The following is a 12,780-nucleotide window of genomic DNA, read 5'->3' on the forward strand; positions in this document are numbered from 1 at the left end:
GCGGATACAGGAATGGGATGATACCATGAAACAGATAAGCTGCCAATTAGCTGCCCGCTAGATGCTCAGAGCCAACATTTTGTCAAATTTTGACGAAATGCTGTCCTTTGTGCGAACTTTGCTCATTATAATGTCATTATAATACCAAAACACACCTCCATCCCGAAGGCTACCCGCCTCCAAGGTGCGACCACTCCCTCTTGAGTCTGCACCCTGAATTTCTCGTAAACTATACGTTTAATTGTGAAGCGAGAGAAATTTACACCAATCATGATAAAAGTATGTATGACTAAAGTCACTCAAACTCCACCTTGAAGATATGTCGTGGTTTAGCCTCAGATGGCAACAAAAAACCACGTGCCGCTCGCACGTGCCTTCCTAATAGAGGAAGGATCGTAAGAAAAGGCAAGACTCTTGGGTTGGGACAAAGGCAGTTTAACAGAACAGCAAAGGGAACAGGCAAACAACAACAACAACACGGGTAGGGGAATATACAAACGCGATTACGGAACCGCCGCTCCCCACCGCTCCCTCGCCGACCGGCCGGCCCCGGGACGCCCCAGCCCGCTTTTAAGCAGCAACTTCCTGTCCCCTCCCCCGGCAGCTCAGGGTGGGCGTGGCTCACATGGCATGGAATACCAGGGAAAATTAACCCTATCCCCACCGGAACCAGGACATTATCCACCCCTTATTCCATACCATCTATGCCATGCCCAGCAGGTTCCAATGAATTGCCACCACTTTCCCCTGTTATATATATATCTATATATATACACACATATAATGCCTTTAGTTTATGGGTCATCCCTCCAAAATGTCCGTTGAGTTCTTTTAATCCACGGCTTTGGGCTCCATCTGTTAGAACAGTCTCTCAGGGCAGGTGAGATGCTGGGTGGTGCTGGTCTGTTGCATGCTGTATTTTTCGGAGCTTGTGACTGGTGCACCTGGTGTGGCTCATGCACGCGGTCCGTGGGCTGAAGATGTAGATCTTGAGGAAACTGCTGGGCGCCAGCTGTTGAGATCAGTTCTTATCCCATCATCCCTGTGCCTTACTTGTAGTACAACTGATAGTAATTATAGCAATGAGGACATACAATGACAGTGTTACTTAGCAATTAACAGCACACAATCTGATTCATTGGCTATTCTCGCCCAAAATCAGATCCCCATAAGGTACACATCGGACTTCCCCATCCTGCCGCATCACCCACCAAGTGCACCCAGGTCCTTGGGCAAAAGCAATCCCACGGATGGGTTTGCCTTTGCCTGAGGCAGGACTAACCCAGACTGTCTTCCCTAGCATATTCTTCATGTGCACTACGGGGACTTTATCCCCTTCTACAGTACGTGGAAGTTTTGATTGGGCAGGGCCAGCCCGATTGTTAGATCCCCTGGTGTTAACTAGCCAGGTAGCTTTTGCTAAATGTGTATCCCAGTGTTTGAAAGTCCCACCACCCATTGCTCTCAGTGTAGTTTTTAACAGTCCATTGTATCGTTCTATCTTCCCAGAGGCTGGTGCGTGATAGGGGATGTGATACACCCACTCGATACCATGCTCTTTGGCCCAGGTGTCTATGAGGCTGTTTCGGAAATGAGTCCCGTTGTCTGACTCAATTCTCTCTGGGGTACCATGTCGCCACAGGACTTGCTTTTCAAGGCCCAGGATAGTGTTCCGGGCAGTGGCATGGGGCACAGGGTATGTTTCCAGCCATCCAGTGGTTGCTTCCACCATTGTGAGCACATAGCGCTTGCCTTGACGGGTTTGTGGCAGTGTGATGTAATCAATCTGCCAGGCCTCCCCATATTTGTATTTCAGCCATCGCCCTCCATACCAAAGAGGCTTCAAACGCTTGGCTTGTTTGATCGCAGCGCATGTCTCACATTCATGGATGACCTGTGCAATAGCGTCCATGGTCAAGTCCACCCCTCGGTCACGAGCCCATCTATATGTCGCATCTCTCCCTTGATGGCCTGAGGAGTCATGGGCCCACCGAGCTATGAATAGTTCACCCTTACGTTGCCAGTCCAGATCCACCTGAGCCACTTCAATCCTGGCGGCCCGATCCACCTGCTGGTTGTTCTGATGTTCCTCCGTGGCCCGATTCTTCGGTACGTGGGCGTCTACATGGCGTACTTTCACAACCAGATTCTCTATCCGGGCAGCAATATCTTGCCATAGGTCAGCAGCCCAGATGGGTTTGCCTCTGCGCTGCCAGTTGCCCTGCTTCCACTGCTGTAACCACCCCCACAGAGCATTTGCCACCATCCATGAGTCAGTGTAGAGATAAAGTACTGGCCATTTTTCTCGCTCAGCAATGTCCAAAGCCAGCTGAATAGCCTTCACCTCTGCAAACTGGCTCGATTCACCCTGTCCCTCACTGGCTTCTGCAACCCGTCGTGTAGGACTCCACACAGCAGCCTTCCACTTTCGATGCTTTCCCACAATACGGCAGGACCCATCGGTGAACAGGGCATATTTCTTCTCATTTTCTGGCAGTTTATTATATGGTGGGGCTTCTTCTGCACGCGTCACCTCCTCCTCTGGTGACATTCCGAAATCCTTGCCTTCTGGCCAGTCCATGATCACTTCCAGAATTCCTGGGCGACTGGGGTTTCCCATTCGAGTTCGCTGCGTGATCAGTGCAATCCACTTACTCCATGTAGCATCGGTTGCATGATGTGTGGTGGGGACCCTTTCTTTGAACATCCAACCCAGCACCGGCAGTCGAGGTGCTAAGAGGAGCTGTGCTTCTGTACCAACTACTTCCGAAGCAGCTCGAACCCCTTCATATGCTGCCAATATCTCCTTTTCTGTTGGAGTGTAGCGGGCTTCGGATCCTCTATATCCACGACTCCAAAACCCTAGGGGTCGACCTCGAGTCTCCCCTGGTGCTTTCTGCCAGAGGCTCCAGGTAGGGCCGTTCTCCCCGGCTGCGGTATAGAGCACATTTTTAACATCTTGTCCTGCCCGGACTGGCCCCAGGGCCACTGCATGGACTATTTCCTGTTTGATTTGTTCAAAAGCTTGTCGTTGCTCAGGACCCCATTTAAAATCATTCTTCTTCCGGGTTACTTGATACAGAGGGCTTACAATTTGACTGTAATCTGGGATATGCATTCTCCAAAAACCCACAATACCTAAGAAAGCCTGTGTTTCCTTTTTACTAGTTGGTGGAGACATAGCTGCTATTTTGTTGATCACATCCATTGGAATCTGACGGCGTCCATCTTGCCATTTTATTCCTAAAAACTGGATCTCCTGCGCAGGTCCCTTGACCTTACTTCGCTTTATAGCAAAACCAGCGTTCAGAAGGATTTGGACTATTTTACTCCCTTTCTCAAAAACTTCTTCTGCTGTGGTTCCCCATACAATGATGTCATCAATGTACTGCAGATGTTCTGGAGCTTCACCCTGTTCCAGTGCAGTCTGGATCAGTCCATGGCAAATGGTGGGACTGTGTTTCCACCCCTGGGGCAGTCGATTCCAGGTGTATTGGATGCCCCTCCAAGTGAAAGCAAACTGTGGCCTGCACTCTGCTGCCAAAGGGATTGAGAAGAATGCATTCGCTATATCAATCGTGGCATACCATTTGGCTGCCTTGGACTCCAGTTCGTACTGCAGTTCTAGCATGTCCGGCACGGCAGCACTCAGTGGTGGCGTGACTTCATTCAGACCACGATAGTCTACAGTTAGCCTCCACTCTCCATTAGATTTTCGCACCGGCCATATGGGACTGTTAAAGGGAGAGCGAGTCTTGCTGATCACTCCTTGAACCTCTAGTTGACGAATCAGCTCATGGATGGGAATCAGAGAGTCTCGGTTAGTGCGATACTGCCGCCGATGCACCGTTGTGGTAGCAATCGGCACCTGTTGTTCTTTGACCCTCAATAACCCCACAACAGAAGAATCCTCCGAGAGACCAGGCAAGGCAGACAACTGTTTAACTTCCTCTGTCTCCAAAGCAGCTATGCCAAAGGCCCAGCGGTACCCTTTTGGGTCCTTAAAATACCCTCTCCTGAGGTAATCTATACCAAGGATGCATGGAGCCTCTGGGCCAGTCACAATGGGATGCTTTTGCCACTCATTCCCAGTTAGGCTCACTTCTGCCTCCAGTACAGTCAACTCTTGGGATCCCCCTGTCACCCCAGAAATACAAATGGGTTCTGCCCCTCTATAGCTTGATGGTATTAAAGTACACTGCGCACCCGTGTCCACTAGAGCCTTATACTCCTGTGGGTCTGATGTGCCAGGCCATCGAATCCACACCGTCCAATAAACCCGGTTGTCCCTTTCCTCCACCTGGCCGGAGGCAGGGCCCCCCTAATACTCGTCATAGTATCCATTACTCACTTCTTGCAGAAATGACTTGGAAGTTCCTTCAAGAGGATCAGAAGCAAGATCAGGCCTTCTGCTTTGTCTGGGGAACGGCCCACTGGAAACTGGGGCGGCACTTTTCCTGGAGGGATCCCCTTTTGTGGTTGTCCTTCCTTGCAACTCCTGTACCCGTGTCCGCAGGATCGAAGTAGGTCGTCCATCCCACTTCCTCATGTCCTCTCCGTGATCCTGCAGGTAGAACCACAGGGTGCCTCGTGGTGTGTACCCTCTGTACTCTCTCTCTTGAGTGGGGAAATGCCTGCTTCTAATAGCTGAGATGCTGGCCCGTGCAGGTGGGGAATAGAACACATTCTCTTCAAGTTGCTGGACCTTCCGCGACAATTTCTCCACAGCTGAGACAAGGGGGGAAGAGAGACTTTCTTCATATCGCCGGAGCCGGCCAGCTACCTCATCCACCGTTGGTCCCTCTTCACCTTTCCATTCCATTACTGCCAGGGAGTTGGCATATGACGATGGTGCGCTTCGTACAAACTTCCGCCACATGGGCCTTGTGCATCGCACCTCATCAGGGTCTGTGGGTAAGTCGGCATTGTCCAAGTCATAATAAATCATCTCCCGCACGGCTAATTCTCTCAGGTACTGGATACCTCTTTCCATGGTAGTCCACTTGCTTGGCTGACATACAACATCCTCACTGAAGGGGTACCTCTCCCTCACGCCTGACAGGAGTCGTTTCCAGAGGCTGAGGGCTTGGGTCTTTTTCCCAATCGCCTTGTCAATGCCGCCTTCCCTAGACAGGGATCCCAGCTGCCTGGCCTCCCTACCCTCTAATTCCAGGCTACTGGCCCCATTATCCCAGCACCGGAGCAGCCAGGTGACAATGTGCTCGCCTGAAAGTCGGCTGAAATCTTTTCGCATATCCCGCAGCTCACTCAAGGATAGGGATCGAGTAATTATCTCTGGTTCTGCCTCTTCCTCCTGCTCTCGTGATGGCCCTGGTTCATCATCATCTCTTACTAAGCGAACTGATTTCTTTGTGTACTTCTTCTTCTGTATGGGGGCAACTGATACCGGCACGGGTTGGTTTCCTGGTTCAGTGGCAGTGTCTGCCGCAGGGGCTGCAGTAGCCGCAGTGTCCGCCGCAGGGGCTGCAGTAGCCGCAGTGTCCGCCGCAGGGGCTGCAGTAGCCGCAGGGGCCGCCGCAGGGGCTGCAGTAGCCGCAGGGGCCGCCGCAGGGGCTGCAGTAGCCGCAGGGGCCGCCGCAGGGGCTGCAGTAGCCGCAGGGGCCGCCGCAGGGGCTGCAGTAGCCGCAGGGGCCGCCGCAGGGGCTGCAGTAGCCGCAGGGGCCGCCGCAGGGGCTGCAGTAGCCGCAGGGGCCGCCGCAGGGGCCGCCAGTCTGGTTTCCATCTCTTCCCCTTGAGGGTGCTGCATAATTCTGAGCAGTGCCTGGTAGATACTGGCCAGGGCCCAGCACAGCGCGGTGAGTTGTGCCTCTCTAGAATAGCCACAGCATTTTCCCTTCAAATATTCTACCACTTTATCAGGGTCCTGTAATTGTTCAGGGGTGAAGTCCCAGACCATTGGAGGTGAGTAGTTCTCTAGGTACCTGCCCATGCTCTCCCACATGCCATGCCACCCCTGACTATCCAGCCTCGGAGCAGATCTCCGGGTGGTAGTCTTAAATAGTTGCTTAACCCTAAACAAGACCTGGAACGTATTCAGGAGACATAACACTAGGAGCACGCTGGTTTGAGTATCCCAAGGATATTCAAGATTCTCAAAAGCTGTCATACCTGACCCGAAGGAGAAAAGGGAGGCAAAAGGGCTGGGGAAACTATTAACAAATTCTGAGAGACAGTGTCCAATGTACGGACAGGACAACAAAACCACATAAACACCCCAAAATAGCCATCTGAACAGTGATGTTATCATATCATAAACAGATATCGCACAGGACAGCAGAATGATAATCCTCATCCCTCTTCCAGACATGGTAAACAGCATCGCAGGGAGTACATAAGCCATATAGGAATTTATGTAACACAGCCATGAGAACAAACCAAGCAACATGATGACCAGTGACTATTTACCTAATAAAATAAATGCATACAAGAAGAAAAAAAAAACCAAAACCGTTTTTTTCCACGTTCTAGTTGGATTCTGTCGTTATCTCAACCCTTCGAGCCCCACGTTGGGCGCCAAAAAGGACTGTCGTGGTTTAGCCTCAGATGGCAACAAAAAACCACGTGCCGCTCGCACGTGCCTTCCTAATAGAGGAAGGATCGTAAGAAAAGGCAAGACTCTTGGGTTGGGACAAAGGCAGTTTAACAGAACAGCAAAGGGAACAGGCAAACAACAACAACAACACGGGTAGGGGAATATACAAACGCGATTACGGAACCGCCGCTCCCCACCGCTCCCTCGCCGACCGGCCGGCCCCGGGACGCCCCAGCCCGCTTTTAAGCAGCAACTTCCTGTCCCCTCCCCCGGCAGCTCAGGGTGGGCGTGGCTCACATGGCATGGAATACCAGGGAAAATTAACCCTATCCCCACCGGAACCAGGACAAGATAACAAATAGTATAAAAATAGCCCGAGAGAGGGGGGATACCCAGGGAAGACACCACCATAAAGAATTACATCACTGACTTCTGGGATCAGTCGACGGGCTGAGCCTCTCTTCCCCCCCATAGGGACGCCTTTGGGTAAGACTTAGATTATACCGAGTGCTTCCTCGGGAAACTTAGAAATTTCTCTAGAGACTCTCTTTTCCTACATTTAAAGCCAGGCTGTATCGTTTATAACTTTGTCGCGCGTTTTGTATATGTAACAATACTTTCATTTGCACGTGTTTTGCAGACAGTGTATTTATCACCGGCAATCCTAAGAACCTATATATCTGTTGTTTAAATAAACTGCACTTTTTTAAGTAGCTAGTCGTTTTGGTTTCTCACTGAACGCGACCAAAGACTCGAGAGTGGCCGTGCTAGTTCATGAGCACGACTAGACTGAAGGTGCAGTCCACTATTAGTGTATCCAAATCGTAATAGTTTAATACATATTAAACGCGATTGGACTGATAGTGCTTAATTGGGCATCACTCAGAATTTAAACCTAGCCGCACCTAGCCTCCCACCTCGGTGAGGAGTGTTAGAACGCAAGGGGGTTTATCTTCTGCTAAAACCGCTTTGCCCCTTTTCACGCAACAATAGGTTATCTTGAAGCTTCGTAATTTCAAATTACCAGGACTAACAACTGCTCACCAGGCACAGCCTTTTCCTTTAACATACACTGTCTTCAATTTAAAGGAATCCAAAATATATATTGCATATGGGACAGGTATTCTGTTATTTTATTCTTTATTGGTTTTCATGAAGAAATAATTTGACAGATGTAAAGATGCAAATAATTTACAGTTTTTATATAACCCTGAATACCTCATATTTCACAGACTCTTCAGTCAAGTAGAGCAGGTTTACAATGCATCAAAGCTGACTACATTCACAATATAATGAATATATGTTACTGTAAATTCTCCTCAGCCTGCTGAAAGTGGGCACAATTTTGCTTGTGTCCATCTCTTTCTATTGTTGCCAGATGTTCAAACAGTCCATGGTATATGCATCACTATTTCTTTTTATTAAATGTCCAAATGGGATCAGGGATAAAGCTTTCCCATCCTGTGTGTTTTAAATAAAACATTTTGTTCTATAAAAAACACCCTGTGATTCAAGATGCTACTGAAATGATGTAAGTGGATAAATCTCTTCTCCATATTATGACTGGAAGTTCAGTCTAATAATGTTTCCCCACATTAACTAAGTGAAGATGAAATGGGTGACTTTAATGAAGCCACCCAGTGCTGAGGTTTTCTGGGTTTAGATGTTGGCTGAGCAGCACGCTTTGCTTATCTCCTGAAGATAGAGGTCATACACTTGGTTTCAACATCAGCAGTGAACTAGTCCCTTACTGTGGGAAACGCATACAATGCCTCAGCTGTTCCTCCAACTGCTCTAAAAATATGGGTGCAGTTGATCAGTCAAAGGCTGACTTAGACCAGTTGTCCATTTTCTCTCTAATAGTGCCAGTAGCAGGGGCCTAGGGGAGAAAGTAAGCAGAGGGAAGATGCATTCTCCCTGTGTCTTGCGATTTATGGGTGGAGGACCACATGGAACAGAAGAGTTGACTTTGTATCTAGCAAGTCTTTGACAGATATTTTCTCATGGTTTTGTCCAGCTTCTTTCTAAACCCATGTACATTTTCAACATCGTGTGGCAAGCAGCTCTATAGTTTAAAAATTGGAAAAAGGATTCCCCACATAGTAGCCTTTTGCACAAAATCAAGGATGAAACGAGTGTGTGTTAGCTATTGTGGTCTAGAATGTTTACATAATCACTGCATTTCTCATTTTCTCCATTGGTCAAAAAAACAAATGAAAGCCAGAAGCCAAAACAAGCTTTAAAATACAATTATTTTTCATCTATATGAATGCAAAGTGGCAGCTTGCTGAATCCAAACTAATTTTGTGAGGTAATGAAAACATAATATTGTTGTATGGTCTGGAATATTAATTCTTTCATTCTTTCCCTCCACTTCCATCTCTTCTTTCCTTCTTTGTTAATGTCTTGATTTGCCAAGGTATTATGCATGTATTTTTTTATGCTTATGTGTTTTGGATTTACTGCAGATAAATAGGTATGTCTGTGGTTTTTAGAAGTTTTTACGGTCCTAGAGGATGATAATAAGAAAACTGAGTAAAGCTATGGTAGCTTTGACTCAAAGGTGTTGACTGGTTTGCTGGGTCTATGTCACTCCAAATGTTTTCCTAAACTAGATACCAAGATTGTGTTCTCTAAGTATTTGTCCAATAGTTGGGGGTTTGATCACTTGCCAGGTTTCAGGAGAACCAAGCATGGTGACAGGCTTTACATGCGATTATCATTCAAAACTGTGACCTGGATTTTTTTCTGAGATTACCAAAAATATGCTGACATTAGTATATTCTGATGAGATATGGTAATACAACTCTTAGTGCAATGCAGCACTAAGCCACCAAAGCATTTTTATCTTCTCAGTGTCATCTTTATCTCTAGAGTTACTTTGTAGAGGCTGTCTGGTTCCTTTAGATATAAGTAGAACAAGTTGTACCAGTTAGCTAGCGCTGGTTATTCAAATGCCAGTACATAACGTGTACAGCTGTAATGGAGAAATACAGGCAGTATGATAAGGACACAACATGCACTGTACACTTGGCCCTGATGAATATTGGTGGCTTTTTCCATGCAGACATCGTTTCCTTGACCACGTTTCTTCCACATGTATACCACACTTGCACAGTCTTTATGTTTGATATATTTCACTTTGTTGAAACTTATAATCATGTACAGTTATGTGCAAATAAGATGCTTATTATTATGTGCAAATAAGATGCAAGTCTCCACTTGATAGTGAGAAGAATAAAATTGTGAACCTAGACTTTGGCCTAAATACTGTGGCCCAAGATTCTCTGCCCTTGGTCTTGATCAAAGCTATTTCTGATCAAAACTGCTGTTGCTGGCTTAATAATGTTGGTCTGAAACATGATGAGATATGAACTGTGACTCCTTTAACTGTGTTGGAAAAATTCGCAAAGGCAAAGGATACACCTTTCAAGCCGTTCTTTGGCTGAAGTATCTCCTTTCAACTGGGTAGGGAGGGCCAGAATCACTAGGTCAAGAAAAGTATGTTTTGCCAATGTAGGCATCTAATCTGAGTCTCATCATTTAGGGTCTGACGAGAAAGAGTGGAGAGTCATCCTGTCTCGGACACCTGTTCTAGATTGGAATGACATGTTCACTGGAGGTCTTCTCTCAGTATATATCCCAGGGCCCTGGCCAGTTCTGTTTGATTAGACACCCAACTTAGAGAAGGCTAAAATTAGGGAAGATGGATCCTGTCCCTAATGAAGGCCAGGTCTTCACGGTAGAGAGGAAGGTGGACTTCTTTAATTATAACAGCGCAGTTAAAGCAGCAGACCTGCCCTGAGTTAAAGCAGTTTGAAAACATGAGGAATATTTCTCATTTAAAGCAGGGTGGTTGTACAGTAGGTGGCAGCAATGGACAACCTGACGAGATTTCGTGCAGAGTCAGAAGTCTGAGGGTTGCTTTGCTGATTCCCTTCATCCTCTTGCAATTATCCTTTCAAAGCAAAGGGAAGGGTCTGTTGTGCCTTCAGAAGCTACAGCAAGGCACACCTGATATCTACATAGTCACTGACGTTCAGGAAGAATTAAAAACGTTGGGTAATGCTCCTAGCCCTAAGTCCCTGTGTGCTACATGTACTCAGAATTGAAAGCATAAAAATTGCTGTCATGATGTATCACAGGGCTTTATGATCCAGACAAAGGGATTTTGACTCCAGAGCTCTCTGCATATGTGTAAGTGGAGAGGAAGAGCCATGTCTCTATGCGCAATGTGCTGCCCAGTGTCTCATTAGGTTGTGCCACTTAAATACCAGAAGGTGGAATCTCATTCACAGGAGCTTCATTCACAGGTAAGGTGAAGGCGAGAACTTAATTTACAGGAGCAAGCCAGATGAGCTGAGTAAGATTTTGTATATAATTAAATGTTTATTGCCATACTGAGGGTTGCACAGTTTTGCTTTCAGGTAATTATATTTCATCATTATATATTGCACATTAATTCCCTATTGCAGCATAAATCTAGGATAGATTTAGAATAATATTCTTATTTTAAGGAAAAATTATACTATTTTGTAAACAAATTGGAAGAGTTTTTCTCATAAAGATCCAGATACTGATTTTTTTATTTAAAAATTTGCACTTTAGGATTAATTTTCCATACAACTGATATCTTTCAGTGTGGTGTGTGTCTGGAGGTTGCCGTGTGCATGTGGGAGAATTGTGTTTATTGACAGAAACAGAGGCCTCTTGTAAGCAAAGCAATTTTGATCTAAAAGAATTCTTCTATGTTCAGGTAAAATAGGTAAAATTACTTTTATCTATAGGTTCTCTGTCTTATTTTAAATCCTGGCACTGGTTGTGGGCTTCAAGCGATGCAAGCCAAAACTATAAAAAATATATGTATATCAAGTATATTTTAAGGAACAATATAATATTCACTGTGGCCTGATTTCATTGTAAGAGGTCTGGTTTCCAGATGTGTTTGGCGAATGTGTGGTACTTCTCTACCCCACTTAGCTCACATATGTTCTGATTCTTTCATTATATCAGTTCTATATCCTCACCAAGAAAGGAATATGTAAGTTCATGACACTTGTTTTCTAAATGCCTCCTGTAATGATTTTTAAGTAAAATAGTAATTCTTCCCCTCCTTCCTGAGAAAACATGCCTGGACCATGGCTGATGGGATAAACTGCCTTGTCTACGCACAGAGATGGTGTCTGACCATGCAAGAGAAAAATGAGTATGTTGATTGCTGGTTTTCCCATCTACGCTCAAGACAGAGAAGGAGACATTATGGGAGCTGTCATTACTGAAACTTGATTCAGTACCTGATATCTACCACTCGTCTTCTCCCTGAGGATATGCACAGGCACCAGGCTGACAGGTACAGGGCGAAGAGCACTGATGTTCAAAGGTAAGGCCATCCTTACCTTCTGTAAAAACTACAATGCAACAGGAAAGGTAGCACTACTTAGTAAAGTTAATTGCTTTTTCCTGACATCATGAACTTGATATTATGTTGAACAAAGTCAATGATGGTCCTTTTGTTCTTCAGGCACTTCCAACTCAGGGTCTTGAGGTGTTACCAGACACTCTTAGTATTAAAGAGTGCAGTCTTCACCACGGTGGTGAGGGAGAGAGTTTACCAAAAAAAAAAGAATATTTAGGTGAATCAAATCTCTGCACAGAAGTGTATCTTATAAACTGAATGTTTCAAAAAAGCACAAACAAAATTTTTATATCATTCCCTACAATAACACAAAAAATGTTATTTCAAGTGTAACCAAATATTTCCTTCAACAAATATTATTTTGAACATGGAGAAATTTTACCAGGAATTAAAGCAGGAATTTTTTAGGTAGCTTCCAAGCCTTCCAGAAAATTAGGTCCATCATTTATTTGTATTTCCCACCCACAAAAACAGTTTACGGTCAACAGAAATGTCTTCCTTGAAAAATCGGGGCCCTATATTCCTTCTCTTGTAGTCAATAAATACTGTCTCAACTAACAGTTAAGATAGTCTGCCCTGGTTGTGTACCTCAAAATGAACTGGCATGGCTCACCACCTCATGGAAATGGAAAGAAAGGTTTCTTTAAAAGGACAGGGAAAAATAAATAGCAATAGATGGTCAGTTCGGAACTTTAACTTCTCTGAGTTATACTTATTTAAGCAATCATAATACAGCTGAAAACTTTGTTTTCTTTACCTTGTCTAAAGTTTTCTCCTTTTACTAACTTCAAAGGAATAAGTCCATCACATG

This window comes from Chroicocephalus ridibundus, chromosome 1, assembly GCF_963924245.1.
Source record: "Chroicocephalus ridibundus chromosome 1, bChrRid1.1, whole genome shotgun sequence".
NCBI classification, from domain to species: domain Eukaryota; kingdom Metazoa; phylum Chordata; class Aves; order Charadriiformes; family Laridae; genus Chroicocephalus; species Chroicocephalus ridibundus.